Source organism: Canis lupus, chromosome 10 (genome assembly GCF_048164855.1).
Source record: "Canis lupus baileyi chromosome 10, mCanLup2.hap1, whole genome shotgun sequence".
Lineage (NCBI taxonomy): Eukaryota > Metazoa > Chordata > Mammalia > Carnivora > Canidae > Canis > Canis lupus.
Genome location: NC_132847.1, coordinates 46,036,712 through 46,062,099, shown reverse-complemented (window position 1 = coordinate 46,062,099; position 25,388 = coordinate 46,036,712). Strand labels below are relative to the sequence as shown.

The following is a 25,388-nucleotide window of genomic DNA, read 5'->3' as shown; positions in this document are numbered from 1 at the left end:
CAGTCTCCTAGATAGATCTGAAGCTCTCCTAGGCAACTGACCTTTGGACTCATTGCAGTCCCAGCTTCCCCAATGCAGAGAACTAATTTTATTTATACTGAGACTCTTTGGCTTAAACAACATGTCATGGTCTGCCCAGCAGTGCCTTAGACACTGATGCTTCTTTTACAGCCATACGAGCAGAAGCTTTTCCTGAAAAATATTGTAACATAATATTTAATATTATTATTAAAAGTATAGAAGCTACTCTGTAGGTTGGTGTAACCAGCTGGTCCTTTGAATTCCTCAAATCAGATTCTCATTCGTATTCAATTTTTATTTCCTCCTTTCCTATGGACACTGAAGTAAGACTTAATTTGAGATCAATCTAATATTGTATAACCAACAGTTTTGATTAATCATGGCTATTATTTGGAACTTAGAGTTTATTATAGTGTAGGAACAAAGCACATTTTAAAAGGGATAATAAAAGTAAAGCTTTCACATGGCTGGGATTTAAATGAAAAACTCTTGATTTGTAGTTGTGGGAAATATCTCAACCTACTTAAGATCATTTAACAGAAGCAGCACCTCTCATGGGGGGAAATTCAAGAGTTAACTCCTAAAAGTTTTGAGTAATTAGGCTCTGAAGTTTCTGAAACATCTCCCCATTCTTTTTGGTTTCTTTTAAAACTTTGCCACCCTGCAAAAGCCTAATCTTTGCCCACTGCCCCCACATTCTTTTTTGCTTTCCACTAAAAATAAGATCTTTATCTCTATATTAGAAATCGTGAGATACCCATCTCTCTTGGCTTGGCTGTTTCATCTTTCTGGAGGAAAAGCAACCACCCAATTATACACAGCCATAAATTAACTTGACAAGCCACATGCTGGAACCACCACCCTAGCCCATGCTGTTTAAATTGTGCCTGAGTTTCGAGTCTCTTGGTTGTGAAGGCGCATTACATGCCCCAGCGGAAATTGTTTTGCTTTTGTTTTCAGACTTACCAACAATGCACTCTATGCAGCACGTTCAGCAGTTTGTACTTTTCTTTCTCGGTGGACTCATTATGCAAAAGACATCTCCTCTGCTCCTGTCCATAAATGTATCCCCAGCAAGGAGTCTGAGTGCACCAGTGGCCCATTCATCATCCACTACAAGAAGGCTTGGGTACTCAAGTCTGAAGGCTGACCAACTTCACAGGCTTCTCTTTCGGAAAGGTCCCCCACCACTTCTCCTAAGTCTCGACCCTGCCCTTTCAGTGTGAATATGGTTCTGAACTCTGTTATGATATCCAGAGAGGTCATTCGGAGAACGTAATGTATAAATGAAACGATATACCAGGTTCATCTGGGGATGAGTGGAAATGTATTTTCCTCTGTGTGTGCCTCTAGCTGTGTTATGCTTGTTTACTTGCTCTTCTAATTAAAGAGAAATGTAGCATCTAGTGTATCTATACTTATTTTACAGTAGGAATTTGAATTCACAATGTTATATGCATAGTGATGTAGATTTTAAAATAAACCCAAGTGGCTTTTCATGCTTATCCTCTGGTCAGTAATGCCAGTTCTTAAACCCACTATCAACTTCTCTCACTTTAGCATCTTCCCGGATGCTTATGCTAGTGGCTTCATGCCCTAAACTGGGCAAGGTCAAAAGACAAACCATTGTGGGATGCCTTGAAGGACTAATTTCTCTTTCTCTCATTCTCTGTCCAGACTTTATAATTATAGAGAGCAGTGCAGTTCTTCTTCCATTTAGATAGGCTTTAAAGAGGATAGAAAGAGGGGTGCCTGGGTAGCTCAGTCTGTTGGGCGTCTGCCTTCTGCTCAGGTCATAATCCCAGGGTCGTAGGATTAAGCCCCACATAGGGCTCCCTGCTCAGTGGGGAGTCTGCTTTTTCTTCTCCCTCTGCCCATCCCTTCTGCTCATGGCCTCTCAAATAAATAAACATTAAAAAAAAAAGGATAGAAAAATAATTTTCCTTCTCAGCATCCATGAGGCTGTGCTAGGGGTAAGAATCACCCATAGAAATCATTTGTTCTGCAATAAAAGCCCAGTAACCATGTCCAGTATGCCTCCCTGTTTTCTTCCTTTTCCTGCCCATACTCAATTACAAATACTTCCTCCTCTCCTGACACACCAATTCATCAGTGATGCCTCTTTTCATTCTTCTCCTTGTTATCTAATTCTCAATTCTGCAACCTTTTCTGGAGACTTCTTATACTCCTCTGTCATCATGGTGCAAATAAAAAGGTCAAGGTGTTAGCAAATGTTCTGAGTGGTAAGGCCCCATAAAATAGAGGCATGAGGTCTATGGCAAACATCCCACACAGCAGGTGAATATGAAATAGCTTACAAATGACTATTACACTACTTTGAAACACAGTATGAATGTGTTTCACTTAAAGGGAATTTTGATAAATTCTCTGGGAACGCTTGGTTCTTGCCTTCCTGATACTGAAAAAACTGAGTAACTCTTAGCTTTCTTTCCTTCCTAAATTCAGATCTTCTGTTGTGTCCCAGTGTCCCAAATAATCTCCTATGACTCCTTTCCCTTCTCAGTTCTAGTTTTATTTTTCTCAAATGTTTGTGGTATGGAGGAACAAGTTTGTTTCTGGGTAGGTTTATAAGTTCCTGGATTACCAAAGTGTAGTTGATAAAAACTCTTGGTTCTTCTCCAACTCTGAGTCCAAAAATAAACAGATATTTCCCTGTACAAATTTAGAGTACAGCTGTTAATTAATTAATATTTCAGCAGAGAAGGTAATTCTGCCTTAAAATAGCAAAAGAGCTACCAGATAGCTCTCTTAGGACTGCTCTGCTTGCTTTTCCAGACATGGGTCAGGACTGCCCAGTATGTGGTTTCTGTAGTTTGGAAGCACACAGGTTCAACTTAGGTGAATCAGTCAGTCCTTGAAAGGGCTTCTCCTCCCTTTCGTGGTCATAGGCCACCTGCTACTCCAGGATCTTCCTGCTCTCCTCACTCCTCTGTCAAAACAGGAAAATGACTACTATCATCCATTTACTTGATTATGTTTTTTTTTTTTTTTACTTGATTGTATTTTATCTGAAACTTATTCTCACTGAAATTTGTCCCCTCCAGACGTATGTATTTTCTTTTCTACCCTCTTCTTTCTAAGTCTGGACCATAGGCTGCCTCTTTCCAAGTGTCAAAAAAACAGACTCTTCCTCATGCAGGGACAAGATGGAGGAGTCCCCAAAAATCATTCAATGGTTGGCTCTGCAGAAGCATCTGATTGTATCTTTGGAGAGTTTTCTAGCTGGTGCCAAGTGAGCTGGAGGAGCTGGTCTATGGTCTCTCAGATCTAATATCCTCAGAAATCTGGGGGAGGGGACGATGACTCCATAGGAATGATTGTGCTGGGGCAGATGGAAAAACTGACCCTGAACATCACCCAAAAACTTTCCATCCCTGATCTCTGGCTAAATATCTGTTGTTAAAATAAGTAGTTTTGTGAGTCATAGATTTTCCTCCTCTCAGTAGATTTGGCACTGTGCCCCCCACCTCCCCCCCTTTCATAATCCTATCCCCTATCCTCTTGGTCTTTGCCTCTGAGTGATAACAATATCTATTAACTGCAGTTCTAAAATACATCTGTATTCCTTCTCTATCATTTCTACCTGTGGTAAAAATGCTTCCAACAAAGATAAGCTTTATTATAACATTGACTAACCACAACAGCAACATTTCAAGTAATAATTATTATTTTAGCTACTCTTTGCTGAAATCTTATTATAGGTCAAGTATTCTGAGAGGTTGTTAATATGTACTTTTCCTACCTCAGATAATTATACAAATTAAATGAAAGTATGTAAAGTACTTTAGCTTGGCATTGGGCATGTAGTAATGCTTAAATAGTTAATAAATCATCATTATAATTATCGTTATAAAGTTATTAATTACAGTTATTAATGTTGGTTCCCCATTTGGCCTTTATATCATCCCTATGCAGTAAGAATTACTATGACACCATTTTAGAAAGGAGGATACAATGCCCATCAGTGATGTAAGCTAAAAATAATCCCCACACTCTCAGACCTGAGAGCCTGTGTTTTCATAAATGTAGTGGTTGCCATAATGTGTGTTTAACTTTCTGATATCCTGGTTTTTACATAATATTTGTTTTTGAATGTCATTAACTTAATTTTTTCTGCTTTGTTGATATATAATTGATTCTGTTTCTATACATTTACCTGTTTTATATACCTTATGGAGGTGGAATCATACAGTCCTTGCTCTTCTGTAACAGACTTATTTCACTTAGCATAATGACTCCCAGGTCCATCTATGATGTTAAATATCATCCTTATCCATGCTCTTTCATGTCTGTCTACAAGAAATAAAGCTTCTGGAAAGGATAACGTGCTATTATTATTATTACTATTCAAAAATAATTTAAAACATTTTACTATAGTCATGCTCATATCAAGTTACAGGCCCCTCCATACTCACCCTACTAGGCATGTTCCTACTGAATGTCCTACAGCATAAAGTTTACTGTCATGTGTACCCCTTCCTTCTGCCCAGTTTCCCTTACCTTATTTTCTCTATAGCAAAGGACAACCGTAAAAGCAATGAAGGCAAATACTCTCCAGGAAGCAATCAGAGCAGAAAAAGAACTTCAAGCCCAGGGGTGTTTTCAGAATGGCAAAGAGAGTTGGTATGTGGGGAGCTGGTTCTAAACACTAAGCAAGCTGGCCCAGAAAAGAGAGGAAGCTATGGGACCACGATGGGGGAAAAGAGAGGTCCTTTAGAGGAGAGAAGGAGAAAGTTCTTAGGAGTTTTGGGGGGCAAGAAATTTTAAGGACTAAGTTCCTTTTTGTATTACTTTAAATGATTGAGGAGATTTTAGGGAGAGCTATAATCCTGTAGGGACCATATTCCTTTAGCTGTGGCATAGTCTGAAACAGAAGTGGGCTTTTAATGAGTATATAAGTGGGTGAGTTTTAGGAAGTATCATGAGTGTAAGAGCATTATAGATAGAAAAACAAAATACATATAAAGGTAATGTGGATGCAAAATAATTTAGGAGTACAATTAACCCTTAACACAATTGTGAACTGCAGGGATCCACTGACATGCGGATTTTTTTTTAATGCAGTATAATACTACAGATGTCTTTTTCTCTTCCTTGTGCTTTTCTTGTTAACATTATATTTTCTGTAGCTTATTTTATTATGAATACAATATATTATAAAGATAACATGCAAAATATATGTTCATCTACTTTTATGTTATAAATAAAGCTTCTGGCCAACAGTAGGCTATTAGCAGTTAAATTTTGGGGGAATGCAAAGTTGTACATGGATTTTCCACTGTGAATGCATGGGGTCAGTGCCCCTAATCCTCATGCTCTTCAAGGATCAACTGTATTTTAAATATGCTGTCTTGTTTTGAGAAACCATGGGTAGATCAGTTACATCATCTTGATGCTTATAATGTTAAAGGAAGGGATGATTGATTTGGTGTGGGACTTAAAGAATTAGTATCTATAAAATACCTGAAACAGTGCCTGGCATATAAAATGTGCTAAATAGATGTTAACATCTATTATTCATTCTTACATAAGGCACAATAGACATACAGCATATATTTGTGGAAATAAAAACTTAAAGATGTTTACAACTTTGTATTTATTAGTGATATTTAATTAATACTTTATTTCATTCCAGTCCTGCAAGGTCCCATGAATTTCTGTCTTCTCTATACCCAACTTTTGTAGTTCAGGATCATAGCACTATTTACATGTATTTTGTATTTTAGAGTTTACAGAAGACTTCCCATGGAAATATATATATATATATCTATTTTAAAGTAGAGTGCCAGAGTGCCTGGGTGGTTCAGTCAGGTGAGTAGCCAACTCTTGAGTTTGGCTCAGCTCATGATCTTGGAGTCTTGAGATCGAGCCCTGAGTGGGGCTCCTCAGTCGGTGGGGAGTATGCTTGAGGATTCTCTCACTTCCTCTCCTGTTGCCCCTCCCCCTATAGTCTCTTTCTCTCTCACATAAATCTCTCTCTCTTTTCTTTTTTTAAAGTAGAGTGCCAAAATTTTAACCTTAGGAATTTTTTTGAACTTGAGATTGGTTCTTTGGAAAGAGTTTAAGACAGAGATAGGTTCAGCATATCTTGTGTCATTGATCACTTCAAGAAACACTTATAGGAAATCACTATCTGAGAAACTGAGGCAAACATGTAGCTCTTCTTCAGCTCCCTGGCTTCCCCTAGCGGTAAAGGAATTTTGGGTAGGAGCTTTGGGTTCTGCTGAAGGTTCATCTTGTGGGAAAATAACATTAGACACATGTCTGAGCCCCAAGATAATTTTAACATACTCCACATAAAATGATTTCCATAATACCTTGCCAAGAACAGAATTCTAACCAATTAAGTTTTTTTAGACTAACTTCACCATTTGAGTACCCAATACTCTTTGGAGGCTCTAGTTATTTTTTTCCCAAGATATCATGGAAGGAGATCTTCATGACTCTTTGATATGCTCCTGTGGATCTATGGAGAATCAGCCTTTCTTGTAGTTTACTTTTGCATGCCTCTTTTTAGGAATCTACCTAGTGGAAATTATCATTTCTCTTATCTTAAGTCAAATGGCCTCCACATACTTCTTTTCCAGAGATATAATGGAAAGGAGATTCTGAAGTGTGGTTTGCATATTATAACTTAGCCAGTCAAAGATTTAAACAGTATTTGAAGTACTTATAATACTTCAAAAAGGTGGTGTTACCTGCAGCAGAACTATCTAGAACATACTTACATTTAAATAATTGCTGTTAGATAATTGATCATGTAATACTATCATTTTGATAATTGTTAAAATGATTATTAAATTTATTAACCTCTTTGAAAAATCAATATTTACCTTTTGTGGATAAATTCATATATGTATATGAATTAATATGAATTATAGAGAGATATATCTCTAGAGAGAGAGAAAGAGAGAGAGAGAGGGCATTCATAATGAATTTAACCTAACATAATAAGGAAAATACCTTAATTAGTAGTATATAAAATCAACAATGTCTCAGCCAAATTTATTTAAATTGCAAGTGACAAAACCATTTCAAAGCAGTGTAAGAAAGAGTCCTGGAAAAAATACAGGAAAACATCTAGATATTACAAGAAGTAGCAGCCATCAGATCTCCCCATGCCCTCATCTCTCTCTATCCTTTTTTAAAAATCTTTCTGTTGATTAGCTTAATTTATATATACACTCAGTAGCTTTCCAATTTACATTTCTCAGTTTATGAGAAGAGCCTAGAGTGACCCTATTGTATCCTTTTTTCTAAGTTTTCAAGAAAGAGTACTAGTTCCTCACCATCATGGTCAAGTGTCCAGTCTAATGTGGTCAGCTATGCAGGGCCCCTTCCCCTGAACCTCAAAATGCACACAGTGGAGTCTCTGTAACTGTAATCTACATAAAGAGCAGCCTTTAGAGCACAGCAAAGACTGCTGTGGAAATGCCCCACTAGAGTTGTACAAAGTCAAAGTCCTGCAGCTGTGGCAAGGATTCAGGGTCATATGGAAGAAATGTGGAACCAGTGGATCCATTTCTGACATAGAAAAAAAGGGAAAGCAAGAGACTCCAACCTTTGTATCCTACCACAGAGGACAAAAACAAAAAGAATCCTAATATTATGTTATAACTTTAGAAAGTACAGATAGATATGAATAGATTTGAACAATTTTAAAAGCCAGTCTTGCTCATGCCGTAATATAGCTAAGTTGGATATTTTGTGTTTATAAAAAAATGTATCATAAATCACAGGTGGAAGGGGACTTAAAAATACTCACCTATTTTCCTCTTTTGGGTAGAGAAGAAAGTGAGGCTGAATTAGATAGAGGATATGCCCAGGTTTACACAGCTCATTAGCTGCAAAGCTAGAATTAGAAGCTTGTTCTGAATCCTGAAGAGTATGAGTGGACTGCTGCCTTTGGAACATTGGCCCAGAAGTGTGATATCACATTTCCTTGCTTGGTTTGCTTTTTGGAAATGATCCAGACCTGGTTAAAACAAGAATTGCACTTTAATTGGAGTGTTCTGGTTTAAGCCTGTTGCCATTAAAAATTGTCTGCCTTTCATTGTTGCCTGATAATCTCTTGGTAAAAAACACTGTTCCCTTCACATACTCTGTCTTTGATATCTTTGGTATCTCCTTGTGTTCTGTTGAATAGTGTCCCCCCAAAAGTTCATGTCTACTCAGAAGCTGTGAATAAGACCTTGCTTTGAATAGAGTCTTTGCAGGTATAATCAAGTTGAAACACAGTCATACTGGATAAAGATGGGCCCTAAATCTAACATGACTGGTGTCTTTGTAACAAGAAAGATATTTGGACAAAGACCCAGATACACAGGGAAAACACCATATGATAATGAACGTAGAAATTGAAGTGATGTGTCTATAGCCAAAGAATGAATGCCAAGGATTACAGGCAATAATCAGAAGCTGGAAGAGAGGCATGGAACATATTCTCCCTCAGACTCCCCAGAAGGAATCAACCCTGCCAACACCTTGATTTCAAATTTTCTGGTCTCTAGAACTGTGAGATAATAGATTTTTTTAGTTGTTGTTCTAAGCCACTTTGGCAATTTTTTTGTGGCCATGCTAGGAAATTAATACACCATGTCATGTGTGTATATAACTTTCTTATAGATTGATACTTGGAATTTGTACAGAATAAACAACAGGATAATTTAATATTAAAATTAGATGTGGCAAGGCAGCCTTCTAGGTTTTCTTAAATAGCAGTTATAAGCAACAACTTCTTTGCCTCTTCTCAACTTTTTGTTTAGAATGGCAGGAAAGAGTGTGACAAATGATAGGACCAAAAGGTTGCTGAGTGTCTTTGGTAGCAAACCAGGCCATTGTCTAGGGCACCTTTCCAAGTTATCTCTGACTTTCATTTTACAACTCTGTAAATTGTATAAAATTAATAACAATGCATCTGATTCTGGTGCAAAGCAATGCAAATGAATTGTATTCAGGGGAGTGTAATTGCCTAGTTTTTCACATATTTGCAAATTCATTTGGCATTCCTGATTGCCTATGTATGTGTGGTTCTTTGAATCCTCTTTAGAACTAGTTATAACATTACTGGTTCTCTCATTGATTGAGTTAAATAAAATCTTTGACATATGCTCATTTTATATTTTCATAGGGGTCATGACTTTACTCTTTGTAAAAATCTGTCCTTTAATAAGAATCTAATGTTAATTCTTATAATTCTTAATTTTGATAACCTCCTTCAGAATTTAAAGCAAAGGATTACAAGGACAAAGTTTCCATTTCTCTCTACCCTATGTTGAAAGCCTTTCTAAACTTCCAAAAGCATTTTTACAAGATTTTAATCTCTTGACTGTTTTGACAAGCAGTATCCATTATAGATGACAAAAATAAAAAAAATCTTGAGATATATTCTGGAAAATTAGTCAAAGCAATGCCCTTGGTCTCTTTGGCTGTGCCAATCCAGAAAATAAAGTTTGAAGTTATTCTTCCAATCATACTTTGTCTAGACCTAACATAACCCGAACATAAGTTGACAACAGGAACTTAAATCTAATTTTTTAAAGCAGCTTCGTTGATGTGAAATGGTTTTGAGAGGATAATTGATATTGCCCTTTAAATTCTTAGACACTGGCATAAGGACCATACTAACATGAAAGGTGATATAGTGGTGAAGCTGTATCCCTATGACAATCTCCTGTCCAACTGGGGCTAAAGAAACAAGAGTATTCAGAGGGCTTTAGGAAGGAGAGGCAGCATGCCAGATGTTTCCTGGGCAGAATGGAGTCAATTTTGCAGAACATAAGGAGAAGTAATGACCCATAAAAACTCCTGGTTACTGCTCTAACACAAGAGGAGACTAGGAAAAAGACATTGCACATTTCCTTACAGCCTGGGACACCCCAGAGTTTTTTGTTTGTTTGTTTGTTTTGTTTTGTTTTTTTAATAGGTTCTTCACATGCTGAGCTGCAGAATCAAGTCTGGCCTGGAAATGGTCTCAATTGTTAGGCCCTGATATGTCTGATGCTAAATTTCTTTTTGTTCTCTGTATATAATCTGTCTTCTTTTGATACAACAGACCCACAGCATAATGGCTTAGGATGGCTGATATCCTCCCCTTCTGTGGGCATTTTCTAACATGATTGAGTTTATTTTCACTTCTGTTTTTCAATCCCTGCTGACTTTGTTACTCAGTTCAGAGTGCATGGTTTCTTGGCTGACATGAGAGTCTAGGATATTTGCAGCTCCTCTGGAGACTCCTGCCGGCTCTTGTCTCTTCAGCTAGCACCATCTTTGTCTTTCACAGCTCCTCAGGTGGCTGAAATTTTCACAGCTTGTTAGGTGGCTCTGGCTTTCACAGTTTGTGGCCCTGGATGGCTGCTAGGGGAACAGCATTTTCACTCCTTCCCAAAGCCAAGCTTCGCAGTGGAAATGTGTGAGTTGTGCCAGTAGCCTCCCAGAAATCCCGTGGTTGTGGCAGATGCAAGCTAACGCAGCATGGAGATGAGATTTCTTCCAGATTGGAAATTGATGTCCCAAACAGAAAGTGAATTGTACTGACTTCGTTCTCAAGTAAGTTGTGACAATTGGAAATAAGAGCAACACCACATAAAATTGCTGGCAAAATAAACAGCAAATCGCATTATAGGTGGAATATGGGTCCCTGTCTATCTTTTTTCTTTTAATAGTTGTTAATACGGCCAGGATGCTAAAATGTATTTAATAGAGGTTTCCCTTGATATAGAACTATTTTCAGGAGCCAGGGAAAAATAGTGTTTTATCAGGAAGAAGGTAATAAGCAGGAATTGAAATGTTTTCATTTGGATCCTAAGTGGTGCCTGAGGTAAAATTGCACAATGTTAAAGCAACAATAATTGGTTCCTCCTGGCTTTCTCCATTGAAGGAAATTGAAATTCAATTGACTTTCAATGGAATAGTCATGGAGTTCCAATTGTCATTGCTCTGACTTTGTGCTTGTCTATCCCAAGAATGGTATGGGAGCCAAAAAAGAAAAGGTTCTGAAACAGCTGGGGAAATCAGTGCAATTATTTTAGGACAGATTGGAGGGGAATGAGGTCTTCCAAATATATGAATAGATTTCACTTTACCTCAGAGGCCATAATTGATATGATACCATTGTTGATATTAACTTGAATATGGTTGGAAGTAGGGTACGGTTCTTTTGTAATTATTGATGGTAAAGCAAAGTTTATTAAAAAGAGGTTAAGCTATGACAACAGTCTAGGCTTGGGAGGCAAAATGAGAGGTCAACACTGAGTCCATTTGTTTTGTGGACTTAGATAATTTTAAGTAGTGTTGTAAGGTGCCATCATACAACAATTCTAGTACCTAGTGTTTATTTAGATATTATGCTGGCTTATCTCATTTATTACTTGCCAAAAAAAAAAAAAAAAAGTTAGCCCTGGCCCTTTTTATAGATGAGGAATCTCAGACTCAGAAGTGTCAGGTGTTCTTCTCAAGGTCCATATAGTTAGACAATTGTTGAACCAGAATTCAGTCTAAGATATGAATGAGTCTTAACCTGTGTAACACCCTTACTCTAAGCAAGATTATTTAGAAGGGGGAAAAACCCAAAAAACTATTGGACTACATATTTACTATAAATAAGAATACAATAAGGCACTAGAATTGTTAATGTGATGGTCGAACAAACTAGTTGGAGAAATACAGTGAAAAAGAGCCATTAAATATTTGATTAAAAATTGTACTAAAATGCTTCAGTTTGCTCAATATACCAGATTTAACGTGCATTAAAAACAAATTTTTATTTTTTTATTTAAATTCAATTTGCTAACATAGTATAACACTCAGTGCCCATCACTTCCTATGCCCTCCTTAATGCTCATCACCCAGTTATCCCATCCCTCCACTCACCTCCCCTTCAGCAACCCTCTGTTTCCCAGTTAAGAGTTTCATGGTTTGTCTTCCTCTTTAATTTTTCCCCAATTTCCACTGCTTCCCTTGTAGTCTCCTTCACTATTTCTTATATTCCACATCTGAGTGACACCATATGATAATTGTCTTTCTTCCATTCACTTACTTCACTTAGCTTAATATCCTCTCCAGTTCCATCCACATTCATGTAAATGGTAGGTATTCATCCTTTCTGATGGCTGAGTAATATTCCATTGTGTGTGTATGTGTGTGTGTGTATACCACACCTTTATCCATTCATCTGTCAGAGGACATCTCAGCTCCTTTCACAGTTTGGCTGTTGCGGAATTTGCTGCTATGGACATTGGAGTGCAGTTGTCCTGTCATTGCACTGCATCTGTACCTTTGGGGTAAATACCCAATAGTGCAATTGCTGAGTCATAGGATAGCTCTATTTTTAACTTTTTGAGGAACCTCCACACTATTTTCCAGAGTGGCTGCACCAGCTTGCATTCCCACTAACACTGCAAGAATTTTCCCCTCTCTCCACATCCTTGCCAACATTTGTTGTTTCCTATCTTGTTAATTTTAGCCATTCTCAGCAGAGTAAAGTGGTATCTCATTGTGGTTTTGACTTGCATTTCCCTGATAATGTGAGATATGGAGCTTTTTTTTATGTGCCTGTTGGCCATGTGTAGATCTTCTTTGGAGAAATGTCTGTTCATGAAAAAGACGTATTTTAAAACATTTCACTGTGGAACATTTGAAACAAATTCAGGAGTACAAAGAAATATTAGAAAATGTTATATACTCATAACTTACCTTAAACAGTTATCTGTTATCTGCCATGTTATCTACTCATGGCAAATTATATTTCATCTCTACCTCTAAATACTTCCCTGCTACTAACAATTTTATGAAAGAAACCTCAGTAGTTCTGTTATTTCATACACAAATATGTCAGTATGTATTTCTAATAGATAAGGACTCCTTATTTTAAAAATAATCACAATATTCTTTTACATATTATAACTCTTTAATATTCAAATATTCAGTCATTGTTCCATTTCCTAAAACATTTAAGAATTTTTAAAATACAGCTTTACTAAGAGGGGTTCTTGGCTGGCTCAGTCAGATAAGTGGCCGACTCTTGATTTGGGCTAAGGTTGTGGTCTCAGGGCTGTGTGATTGAGCCCTGGCCCGGTCGTGTTCAGCAGGGAGTCTGCTTGAGATTCTTTCACTCCCTCTTCCTCTGCCACTCCCCTGACTCATGCTTGCTGTCTCTAAAATAAAGAAATAAAATCTTTTTTTTTAAAAGAGTTAAAATCTGCTTTATTGAGATTTAGCTTACACAAAATAAAAACATCCTATTTTATGTGAAATGATTTTTTTTCTTTAAGTAGGCTCCACATGTGGGGCCCAACACAGGGCTTGAACTCACAACCCTGAGATCAGGACCTGAGCTGAGGTTGAGTCAGGCTTAACTTACTAAGCCATCCATTGAAATGATTTTTAACAAATATATTCATTTGTATAACCACTACCAGAATCAAGATACAGAATAATTTCTTCATGCTCCAAGTTCCTGCTGCCTTTTTCTCAATTCCTCTTCTGCTCAACCCCAGCCTCAGGAGACTACCATTCTGTTTTCCATCATGACAAATTATTGTTTTTGTTTTTATCTTTAATAGTTCTTCTTTTAGTTATTTTAGCTTAATTTTCTCTTCTGTTTCTAGTTTCTTACAATAAAACTTTTATAAGTGATTTGAATCTTTTTTCCAAATACTTAAACTATCATTTTTTCTTTAAGCACTACATTAGTTTATATCCCATACATTTTAATACATTGCTTTTTCATTTTTATTTTATTCAAAATATTTTCTAATTTCCCTTTTATTTTTTCTTTAATCCATAAGTTATTTAGAAGTTTGTTGTTTAATTTTCAAATATTTGGGGATTTTTCTATCAAGAAAATTTAATTCTATTTTGGTCAGAGAATATGCTTTCTGTGATTTCAATCAATTTAACTTAATTGTGACTTTTTTTCTTGCCCAGTATATAGCATATCTTGGTGAATGTTCCATGAGCACTTGGAAAGATTATTGATTATGCTGTGTTGAGTGTTATGCTCTAATAAGTGTTAGTGGGTTAAGTAGGTTGCTGTATCATTCTACAAAAATGCTATGTCATCTTGAGGGATTGCTTTATTTGTATTCTCTTTCTAATATGTATTTGCCTCATATTTATGTAGTTATTCCAGATTTTTTATCTTTATTGTCGGCATAATATATCTTTTCTCATTCTTTCTTTACATTTTCATCAAACTGCCTTCAGATGATAGTGGCTGCCTTATAGAGAATTTGTAATTGGGTCTTGTCTATATTCACTGGACACTTTCAACTTCTTAGAAGTGTTTGGAACATTTACATCTAATGTAATTATTAATATGGCTGAATTTAAATCTATTACTGTCTTTTGTGTGTTCTACTTTTCCATCTATTCTTTGTGTCTGTTTTTTTCTTTTTCAGCTTTTTGTGCATATTTTTAAAATAATTCCAATATCTCTTTGTCTTAATCTAATTATTGCTCTGGGATCTATCATGTGCACCTTTAATTTATTACAATCTGTTTTGAAATAGTAGTATACCACTTTATATAAGACCTTTACAACTCTATAATTCAATTTCTTCATTTTCCTCTCTTTAGCCTTTGTATCATATATTTTGCTGCTACATAAATTATAATCCACAAAATGATACATAGGTAATATTTCTAATTTAAACTGACATTACCTTAAAGAAAGTTTAAAATAAGGAAAATAGTTATAGTCTTACATATATAAGTTTGCCTTTATCAGAATCATAATCTGTTTGTTTGTTTGTTTGTTTGTTTATTTATTGTGCTGTGAAAAGTTTTTTTTTTTCCCCATTTGGTCCATGGCTTGGGAGGAGGCTCCAGACGGTCAAAAACCTGCCTAGTGGCTGTAGGGAGAGGCTTAGGTACAAGCCCTGGCACCAGGGGGATGTCAGAGGGGCTCCTAAAAGACTGGTAGGGTCTAGAGTTTCCTAGTCCTGCTTGATAATGAGCCTTTGGAAGAGATCCTCTCCCAGCCCAGCCTGAGGGCAGCCAGCCTGTGGAAATTAGTCAGGTAGTTGCCCATCTTCTGGATGAGTTTCACGTCCTCATCTAGGAATTGGTTCTCTAGGAAGTCACAGAGATGGCAGTCTGCAAGAGCAGATCCCAGGGCATGCAGATCCAAAAAGACCTAGTTCTTCAGAGCTGGGCAGCTTCCTTGGCATCCAGAGTTTTATTCCACTCATCTTGGGATAGCTTCTGTAGTCCTGGAGGAGGATGCAACCACTGTGGTTTTGCATCTTCAAGAGATACTCAGTACCCTGAGTATTGATATTATATCCCATGTAACTAAGTCCCTGAGTGCTTCTCCTCAGCCAGCTCATGGAAGAAGTGGCCCATGCCTTCCAAAGCCACATTATCATGGTCAAAATAAAAGCCCAGAAAGAGGTAGGTGTAGGAGGCCGACAGATGCATGTTGACCAGGTGGTTGATGGTAGCCTCCACCTCAGTGGAATAATTCTGACATGTCTGGGAGCTCATGGTTGATCAGTAATGAAGAGCTAAGCTCAAAATAAAGTATTGTCTGGTTTCAGAGGCAGAGGGTGGTTAAGAAGATGGCTCTGAAGGTTGCAATGGTATAAAAGGTTGGAGAATATTTGGAGGCCAGTAGAGGGGTGTCTTTGAGTCTGTTCCATCCAAACACTGTTGAAGCAAGAGACTGACCTACAGGACCACATTCCACTAATCAGTAATGTTTTTAAGGAACTTCTTATTCTAGTAAGAAATTAAGAGTCTGCAGTCTGGGTGCTAGGATGCCCATTGCAAATATGTTAGTCACTGTAAGATTTTTTTCAAATAGTAAAATTTATTAATTTTCTGCTCTTTCATAATGATTAGCCCAACCTTAGCAGCTTAAAACAGTATACATTTCATATAGTTTCTATTGCTTTAAATTTCTTTGAATAGGAGTATCTGGGTCATACAGTTGGTTAAGCCTCTGACTCTTACTTTCAGCTAATGCTCTGATCTTAGGGTTGTGAGATCGACACCGCCTGGACTCTGTGCTCATCATGGAGTCTGCTTGAGATTCTCTCTCCTTCTCCCTTTGCCCTTCCTGCTTGCACTTTCTCTCTCTGTCTCTCAATCAATCATCAATCAATCAATAAATATTAATAAAAATAAGTTTCTTTGCATAGATAGAGTTGCTGATTTTAATTTTTTTCTTTTCTTTGAAGAACTCCATTAAAATTTATTGTAAGGTAGCTTTTATGGTGATGAATTCTGCAAACTTATGTTTGTCCCCTAAATCCTGTTTTGTCTCCATTTTTGAAGGCTATATCCCCTGGATAAATAATTTGATGTTGCTTTTTTTTTTTTTTTTTTTTTTTGCTTTAGGCACATAATTTTTTTTAAATTTTAATTTAAAATTTTTTTTTTTTTTTTAGTTTGCAAGATTTCAGAAAAGAAACCTTCACTAGTCTTATTTTTATTCCTCTTTGTGTGGTGTGACTTATTTCTCTAGCTAATTTTAAGAGTTCCTTTTTTACACACAGGTTTGCAGCAGTTTGATAGTATTCTGTAACTAGGAATCTTGATGTTATTTGCTTTGTGTTTATCACTTCTAATGTTTGATGCACTTCTCACATAGGTAGGTATATTATTTTCATCAAATTCAGAAAAAATCTTGTTAGTCAATTCTTAAAAACTTATTTCTGTCTCTATTTTGGGGATACTGTTTGATATTCTATCCCATGTAACTAAGACCCTGTTCATTTTCTTTTTGTCTTTTATTTTCCTCTGCTTCCTATGGATGGATTCTGTTCTATGTCTTAAAATTCACTGATCCTTTTTTCTGCAGTGTCTAATCTGTTTAGCTTATACATTGGATTTTCCATTTTAGATAGGATTTTTTCATCTTTCTAAATTTTGCTTGGTATTTTTCTTATGTTTCTTTACTGATGATATTTACTTTTTATTTTCTGTAGACCTAAGAATATGGTGTGAATCTTCTCAGGTTTCTACTGAATGTCTGGCTATAGTCATGCATTGCCTGTTACAATTGTGTAATTAGTCATTTCTTTAAAAGCATTAGCTTTTTTTAGGGAAAAATTTGGAGTCTGAAGCTGGATATTAGAGTGCCCATACTACTTAGTCATTGTAAGTTCTTAAAAATTAGATGTATTAGTTTTATGTTTCTGCTTAAAAAATCATCACAAATTTAGCAGCTTAAAACGATGTTTCTTATATCATGGGTTCTGTAGGTTGGGTCTCTGGCATGGCTTGGCATGGTACTTTGCTCAGGACCTCATACAGATGCAATGAAAGTGATAGCCAGACTGTATTGTTATCTGGAGGCTCAACTGGGAAGGAATATACTTTCAATCCCAGAACCTATTCATGTTATTGGGGTTCATTTTTCCCAGTGGTATGACTCAAGCCACCAACTTTTGCTGGCAGTTGGCTGGAAGCTGCTTTCATGTTCTGTAGAGGGTCTCAGTCCCTTGCCACAAGAACTTCTGCATCATGGCCACCCACTTCATCAAGCCAGATAATCTGTCTGATGGAGTCTCCTACAACATAATGTAATCTTGAGAGTAACTTCATCATGTTTGCCCTATAACATAATCTGATCAAGGCAGTAACATCCAATAACCTTTGAGATATTCTATTAATGAGAAACAATACATATCTCACTTATACTTAAGAGAAGGTGATTATATAGATGTGTAGACACGAGAAGTGGGAAGTCATTGGGGTCTGCCCACTATATGAAAACTAGAAGTATTTTATTCTTTTATTTTTTTATTTTATTTTTTTTAAAGATTTTAATTATTTATTCATGAGACACACACACAGAAAGAGAGAGAGAGAGAGAGAGAGAGAGAGGAGACAGGCAGAGGGAGAAGCAGGCTCCATGCAAGGAGCCTGACATGGGACTTAATTGCAGGTCTCCAAGATCACGCCCTGGGCCAAAGGCAGCGCTAAACAGCTGAGCCACCTGGGCTGCCTGCTAGAAGTTTTTTAAAAGCAAAATATATCATGAGTTCATGCTAATTTTTTTAATTAAAATTCAAGAATACAAGATTTTTGCTTTACTCCTGTATCTTACATTGGTTCCTCCTCTCTCCCATTTAAAATGCCAATTCCCAAAAACAATGTAATTTTCAATCCTATTTATATAAAAATGCATACACAACAATCTGAGAATTACAGTACCATTACTATGGTATTTGAAGATAGCTTAAGAACTTTTTCTTTACTGCTTTATTTGTAAAATATGCCACTGGATATACTTGTCAAATCATTGTCTTTTTTATTGGGATGCAATTGACGTATAACATTATATTAGTTTCCGATTGTACCATATAATGATTATATATATATATATATATATATATATATATATATATCTCACTATATATACACACACACATATATATAATGAGAAATGATCATCACAGTATGTCTAGTTAACATACATCACTACACATAATTAATATATATATATTTTTTTTTTGGTGGGGAAAACCTTTAAGATCTTAGCAACTTTAAAAAATACAGTATGTTATTACTAACAATGGTCACAAATCATTGTTTAAATGTTGGAGTAGTTCCTGCAAATGAGAATAAAATAGTCTTTTTGTTCCATTTTAACTTTCAGGGTCTACTTTAAAGTGTTTATTTTGTTTTATAAATATATAAAATTTGCATGATTCCCGTGTCAGATATCTCAAACATGGTGCACTGAAAGAATCAGTCTGGTTTCTACCCCTTGTGCCTGCAACTATTAGCAGTCAGCCCCCTTTCCCTCCACTCCTTCAGCCCTAGTTAATCACTAGGGTCCTTTATAGCTCTGTAGATTTTCCTGTTTTCGACATTTCATATAAATGGAATCATATAATGTGGCCTTATGTGTCTGGCTTCTTTTACTTAGCATTTTTTTAAAAGAATTTATTTATTTATTCATGAGAGACACACAGAGAGAGGCAGAGACAAAGGCAGAGGGAGAAGCAGGATCCCGTGAGAAGCCTGATGTGGGACTGGATCTCAGGACCCTGGAGTCAAGATCTAAGCCAAAGGCAGACACTAAACCACTGAGCCACCTAGGCACCCCAGCATAATGTTTTCAAGGAGCAACCATGTTGTAACAGAGTTTAGTACTTCATTCACTTTTATGGTTGAATATTCAGTGTATGGTACCACACATATTTTTTCCATTTTGCAGTTGATGAACATTGGTGGTTTCTAGTTCATTCATTATTTTGAATAATGCTCTGGACATTTGTATATAATTTTTTTCACATAAGACACAAGTTTTCTTTCTTTTGTGTATATTTATCTCATTGTGGAATTGCTGGGTCAGTTGGTTACTTCAGGTTTAACCTTTTGAGGACTTGGCAGACTGTTTTCCAAAGTGATTGCAACATTTTACATTTCCACCAGCAATGTTGAGTGTTCTGATTGTCACATCCTTTCCAACATTTGAGGGTATATATATTTTGATTATAGCCATCCTAGATATTTTAAAGTGGTATCTCATTGTAGTTTGGGGTTGCATTTCCCTGATGACAAATATTTTGTGTCTTCTTTAAAAAAAAGTTCAGCTTCTTTGCCTACTCTTTACCCTATTTCTTTTACTTACTGTGTATAACCTTTTAAAAATCTCATTCTTCTATTATTTTTAAGATAAGCAAATGCTTATGCATAAATATTTTCTCTCCTTCATAGATAAATGGTAGTTTGTGATATAAGGTGCACTCTATTTTGCCTTGTTTACTTAACACTTACTGTGTTGATTGTTCCATAATTATATATAGAGAAATTCTTCATTCCTTTTTATTTTTTTTTATTTTCATGAGAGATGGGGGTGTGGGGGGCGGTCAGAGAGATAGGCAGAGGGAGAAGCAGGCTTTCTGTAGCAGCCCAATGTGAGACTCGATCCCAGACCTGAGCCCAAGGCAGACGCCCAACTGCTGAGCCACCCAGGCACCCCTCCCCATTCCTTTTTAAAACTGTAGTCTACTGCATTGTAATGGCATGTCATATTTTATTTTATAGTGTGCTCATACTGTAATTTACCTAGTTAGTCCCCTAACTTTTGAACATTTGAGTTTCCTATTTGTGTGCCATTTCAAATAAAGCTGTATGGAATAACCTTCTATATATATCTTAACATTTTTCAGTATGTCTTTAACAGATTCTTAAAGGTGGTAGTTATAAATCAGAATTCAAATAAATACACACTTTTTATAGATATTTTTAAATGTCTTTCCGTAAATGATGTGTGATTATTAATGACCACTGATAAGGTATGAGAATTCCAGTGTTTCAACAACTTCATTCAAAATTATGTTGTCAAACTTTGTATTTTCACACTGTGACAGGAGAGAAATGACATGTCAGTGCAGTTTTAATTTGCATTTTGTCGTGGTTAAAAGCCATAAGCAATTAATTTTCCATAGAAAGGATTATTCGTATTTCTATCCCTTTTTTTTTTTCTTATGGTCTGAGACATAGAGACACAGCTTTTTGTTTGTTTGTTTGTTTACAAAATAATCAAACAGAATACATCACACACAAAGAGATCTATGCTTATTGTTACATGTGTAAACCTTTCCATATAGGGCTCTTCCATGTCCAGTTAACTATTCTAAGGGGGCAGATTCAAAAGAAAACTATTTATGTTTTTTCACCTTACAAAATGGTGACATCAGTGCCTATAAAAAATAATGTCTGCCTCTCTTTTAGGTCCCTGGGAGTAATTGAGGACATTTATTGGTTAAAATCAGTTTGCCTTTTGAGTCCTACTTTTAAGTTCTTTTAAATTTATATTCTATTATCCTAGTCTGTCTTCATGGGTCTTTTTTGAGTAAAAGCTTTTTAGCAAAGAACAAACTGGTATCACCTGGGAAATGGGTGTTTCTTGAAAATTAATAAGCTACTCCTAGACATAGGGACATTTTTAAAAGCACAATCTAGAGTTTTTGTTTTTGTTTTTTTTTTTACTGTCAATATCACAAAAGTATTGATTGCTCATTCTTTCTCTTGAATTGTTCTAGGTAACCATGTTCAGAAGGGTAGAAAAGAACTACAGATTTTTTTTAAAAGATTTTATTTATTTATTCATGAGAGACACACAGAGAGAGGCAGAGATATAGGCAGAGAGAAAAGCAGGCTACACACAGGAATCCTGTCGTGGAACTCAATCCCCAGACCGGGATCAGGGCCTGAGCTGAAGGCAGATGCTCAACCGCTGAGCCACCCAGGCATCCTGAAATTTTGTTTTTAAGATTTTATTTATTTATTCATGAAAGATAGAGAGAGGGGCAGAGACACAGGCAGAGGGAGAAGCTGGCTCCCTACAGGGATCCTGATGTGGGACTCAATCCCAGGACCCTGGGATCACGGCCCGAACCAAAAGCAGACAGTCAACCACTCCGCTCAGCCACCCAGGCATCTCAGGAATGCAATTTTTTTTAATGCCCAATGTAGTTTCTTTCTGAAACTTAATGAGATGATGAAAATTATGTTTATTAACATATTTTTTAAAGATTTATTTACTTACGTGAGAGAGAGGGTGGGCGGGGCAGAGGGAGAGGATCTCAAGCAGACTCCCTGCTGAGTGTGGAGCCCAATGCAAGAGGTTTGATCCCAAAACCCTGAGATCATGACCTGAGCTGAAATCAAGAGTCTAATGCTCTACTGACTGAGCCGCCCAAGTGCCCCACTAACAGTTGTTTATAATAAATACAAAGATATTTTAAAAGATAGTTGCAGTTGCAGCAGTATGAAGTCAATACTGGAGGATAATTTCTTTTAGAGAACCTTGGTTTTTCATGAGATCAAGTCAACATTCTAGTCTGTGAATATTAGGTCTTTTCCAGAGGGCTAATCTCAGGAGAGAATTAGTGATAAGGAAGTCAAATAAAAACTTCAAATCTCAGTGGTTTAAAACAATGTTTATTTCTTGATTGCACAAGGTCTAACACATGTTCAGTTGCCATTCTGTGTTTTATAATCTACATCTGGAACTCATCCTCAAGGACAACTTGGTAGGGAAAATAAAGAGAGGAGATACATTGGCTTTTAAGTCTTTTGGCCCTAAAGTGAAACTTGTCATTTCTGCTCACAACCAATTGGCCAGAAGCAGCTACATGACTTCAATCTAACTATATAGGAGGCTGGGAAATATAAGGAATACATGGATATTTAATGTCCATAAGGATGAATTTCAGAAGAAAAGCCTTTTGTTGCACTGAATTATAGGAATCTGAAAATTGTCTCATGGTAGTTTGGGAAGAAATAGATTTGGAAGCCCTGGAGAAAGAGGAAGGATATGTCTGGATAAAGAGAAAGCCACACCAACGTGCCATCAGACCTGTTTCTATTGGTCACAAAACAAATAAGAAATTCCTATTATGGTGATCTAGTGATATGTTTCTAGGAACAGTTTTGTCTGCCATTTAATTTAATTTAGTTTTTTTGTTTTTTAATAGATTTTATTTATTTACTCACAAGAGACACAAAGAGAGGCAGTGACGTAGGCAGAGGGAGAAGCAGGCTCTCCACAGGGAGCCTGACACAGGACTTGATTCCAGGACCCTGGGATCATGACCTGAGCCAAAGGCAGAAGCTTATCCACTGAGACACCCAGGTGCCCCATATGACATTTATTTTAAAGTTGGATTTTCTTTTATGCTATAATTACTTTTAATTACCCACAAATATTCAGTGAAGATACTGCATAGAACAGTCTTATATTGTTGGCAGATGTAGATGATCATTTAGGGGAAACACATGAAGAAAGATTCTTTTCATGATGGTATAAAATGGAATGGGGAGAAATAATTCTCAGAAATTGAGAAAAGCTATAGAAGATATTTAAAATCAAGCTTTTGTGAATACAGAGTGGGATTTAAAAAGATTCTAAATTATCCTTCTCTTCCCTCTCTGACTCCAGTAGATAAACATGACACTGGGACTTCTAACCCCACAATAAACACAATGTGGTTCTAACCATTTAAAGAGCAGAGTGAGCCCGTAAGGCCGAAGGATTCAGGATCCTTGTGGTTAAACCAATAAATCTCCATTTATTCACTTGTGAGTATCTAGTAGATATTATATAATTTATGTGTTATCTCATTTAAGTCTAACAAAATAGATATTAGCTTCTGTATTTTATAGATTAGATAACTGCAGCACTGAGAGTTTAAATGGCTTGCCTAGAATATGTACGTAGTAAGCGAAAGAGGCAAAATTCTAATCAGGATAAATGCTTTAAACTTTGTTTTTTTCTTATTTCGAAGTATACACTGATTTGCAGAATTTTTGCCACCAATAGAGCCTGCATTTACTGGAACTTAGTATTTGCCTATAACAGGTACCAAAGATACTCATTCTGGTTCAAAAATGCAAAGTGGTACTACTGTACTGTCCAAAGTGTTCATAAATCATTTCTAGATTTGTGGAGAACCTGCGTAGAGGTTTGAGACAGTATTTTCTTTGCTAGGTAAGTTGTAACTGCAGCTAACCACATTCTAGGTTCATAATGCATCTGAAGTAGCCACAGTATATCTAGCTGTTGAAGGGGAGGAATTAAATGTTATGTTAAAAATATTCAATGGCTGAAGTTAAGGTAACACTGAATGCTTGTTCCAGGGCTCCAGGAGACATATTGCCCTAATTCTTCACCCAAAGAACTCATGCTTGAAAAAAAAGCTAATCTATGGAGAAATCCTTTTACAAATTGCTTGATTCCTACTAGCTACCAGTGGAATAAGCAATCTGTTCCTGCATTAATAGGCTGCTACCTGGAGGAAACACTTAGGCAAGATAGCAAGCTGTCTTTTAAAATTCTAGAAAGCAAAAATGTCAAAGAGGCCTGATTTTACCACGTGGGCCTTTGAATCCTACACCGCTTATTAAGACTCCTGTGTTTGGAATATATGTGAAACAAGCAACTGATTTTTTTTATGTTTTACAATTAGCCAAAACTTAAACCAATAAATATTCGGTCCTTTGATTAGGAAAAGAAAGTTCTTATGTTGTCTTAACATTTAGTAGACTGTGATTACCATCTATTATGCTTGAATGAGCAATATTCTGTTTTTTTTTTTTTTAATAGACTGTCTTATGTTGAAAGCTAGTATCCTCTTAGAGAGAGAGAGAGAGAGAGAGAGAGAATGAGAAAGAGAGAGAGAGAGAGAATGAGAGAATTTACATATCAAGGCACACTCACTGAAATCATGGTTGGCTCCATTCTGTTTTATAGCTCATCTCCTGGTGGTGACCAAAACTTGTACTTCTAAACTACATTATGTGTTTTAGTACCTATATATTCCTTTAAAAATGTGCTGGAATAATTCAATTCCAAAAATATATATAGTTATCTTACATTTTCAGTGAGCCATGCTCTCTAACACATAAGGAGAAATGATTACATTACAGAAACCACACAATGCTCTCTTAAATCATGTAATCTTCTTGAGGCAAAACTATCTCCTCCTCCACCCCGAGCAGAAATAAAAGCTATATGTAAGCAATATTAAGTGTGTTGCTAAATGTTAGTAAAAAAAAAAAAAAAAAAAATTCAATTGAAAAAAAAAAAAGGTAGGGCTGAGCAATCAATTTATATCTGGTTCAGAGCATGTTACAAATACCAAGAGATTTCAAAGTGTTGAAAATGAATCACAGCAGCATTCACGACTGAGCAGCAACAGGGAATGATATAAAATAAGTTCCCAGCTTGGGGTTTTCTGTAGGTTTCTCCTTTTGCCATGCAATCAATCATGTGCAGTATTGCATTCTTTCCATTTGTGCATTCATCACTGTACTAGCAATTGCACTGGAGAAATTGGACAGAGCAGAGGAGGAAAGGAGTCTGGCTGGACTGTTTAGTGACATAGGGGGCAGGTCTTCTCCTTTGAACTTGAGTTTGGGGGTTCCATTTGGTATAAAGATGGCATTTATAGGCACAGAAACTTTTTTGGGGGGGGCTTGGAAAATTCAAACACTGTTGGTGAAAAGCAGAGTACACACATTTAATATGGGTATTCTGGTATGGTAAAGCAAATTTGATCAAAAATATATTTTTAAGAATATTTGTGTTGAGGATCTCCACAAATCCTGGGATCACCAATGTACAGACATAGTAGATCAAATTTATTTAGCGTCTACCACATTCAAAGCTCTATGTTTGTAGTTTGGAAGGACACAAAACATCTCCAAAATATCACAAAATCTTTAAGCGGTACAGGAAAGTGTTATTTTTGTAATTTGGCTGAGTGCAGTTTTCTCCAGTGTCTGAAAGAGTGGTTCTCCCGTGTCTGAGTGTCTGAAAAAGTTGACATGACATAAAGCAAAGAAACAATTACCATTAATTTATATGGACAATTGTTTTG

At 36.4% G+C, this 25,388-nt stretch overlaps 1 long non-coding RNA gene across 13 annotated transcripts in view; it reads left to right on the top strand.

Moving 5' to 3' along the window:
• LOC140641542 (uncharacterized) overlaps positions 1-25,388 on the top strand; it is a 292,971-nt gene that overhangs the window by 108,882 nt on the left and 158,701 nt on the right. For all 13 annotated transcript variants that reach the window (XR_012038090.1, XR_012038086.1, XR_012038089.1 and 10 more), the window contains exon 4: positions 22,949-23,088. This is a non-coding gene — a long non-coding RNA (uncharacterized lncRNA). The remainder of the gene's footprint in view (positions 1-22,948; positions 23,089-25,388) is intronic.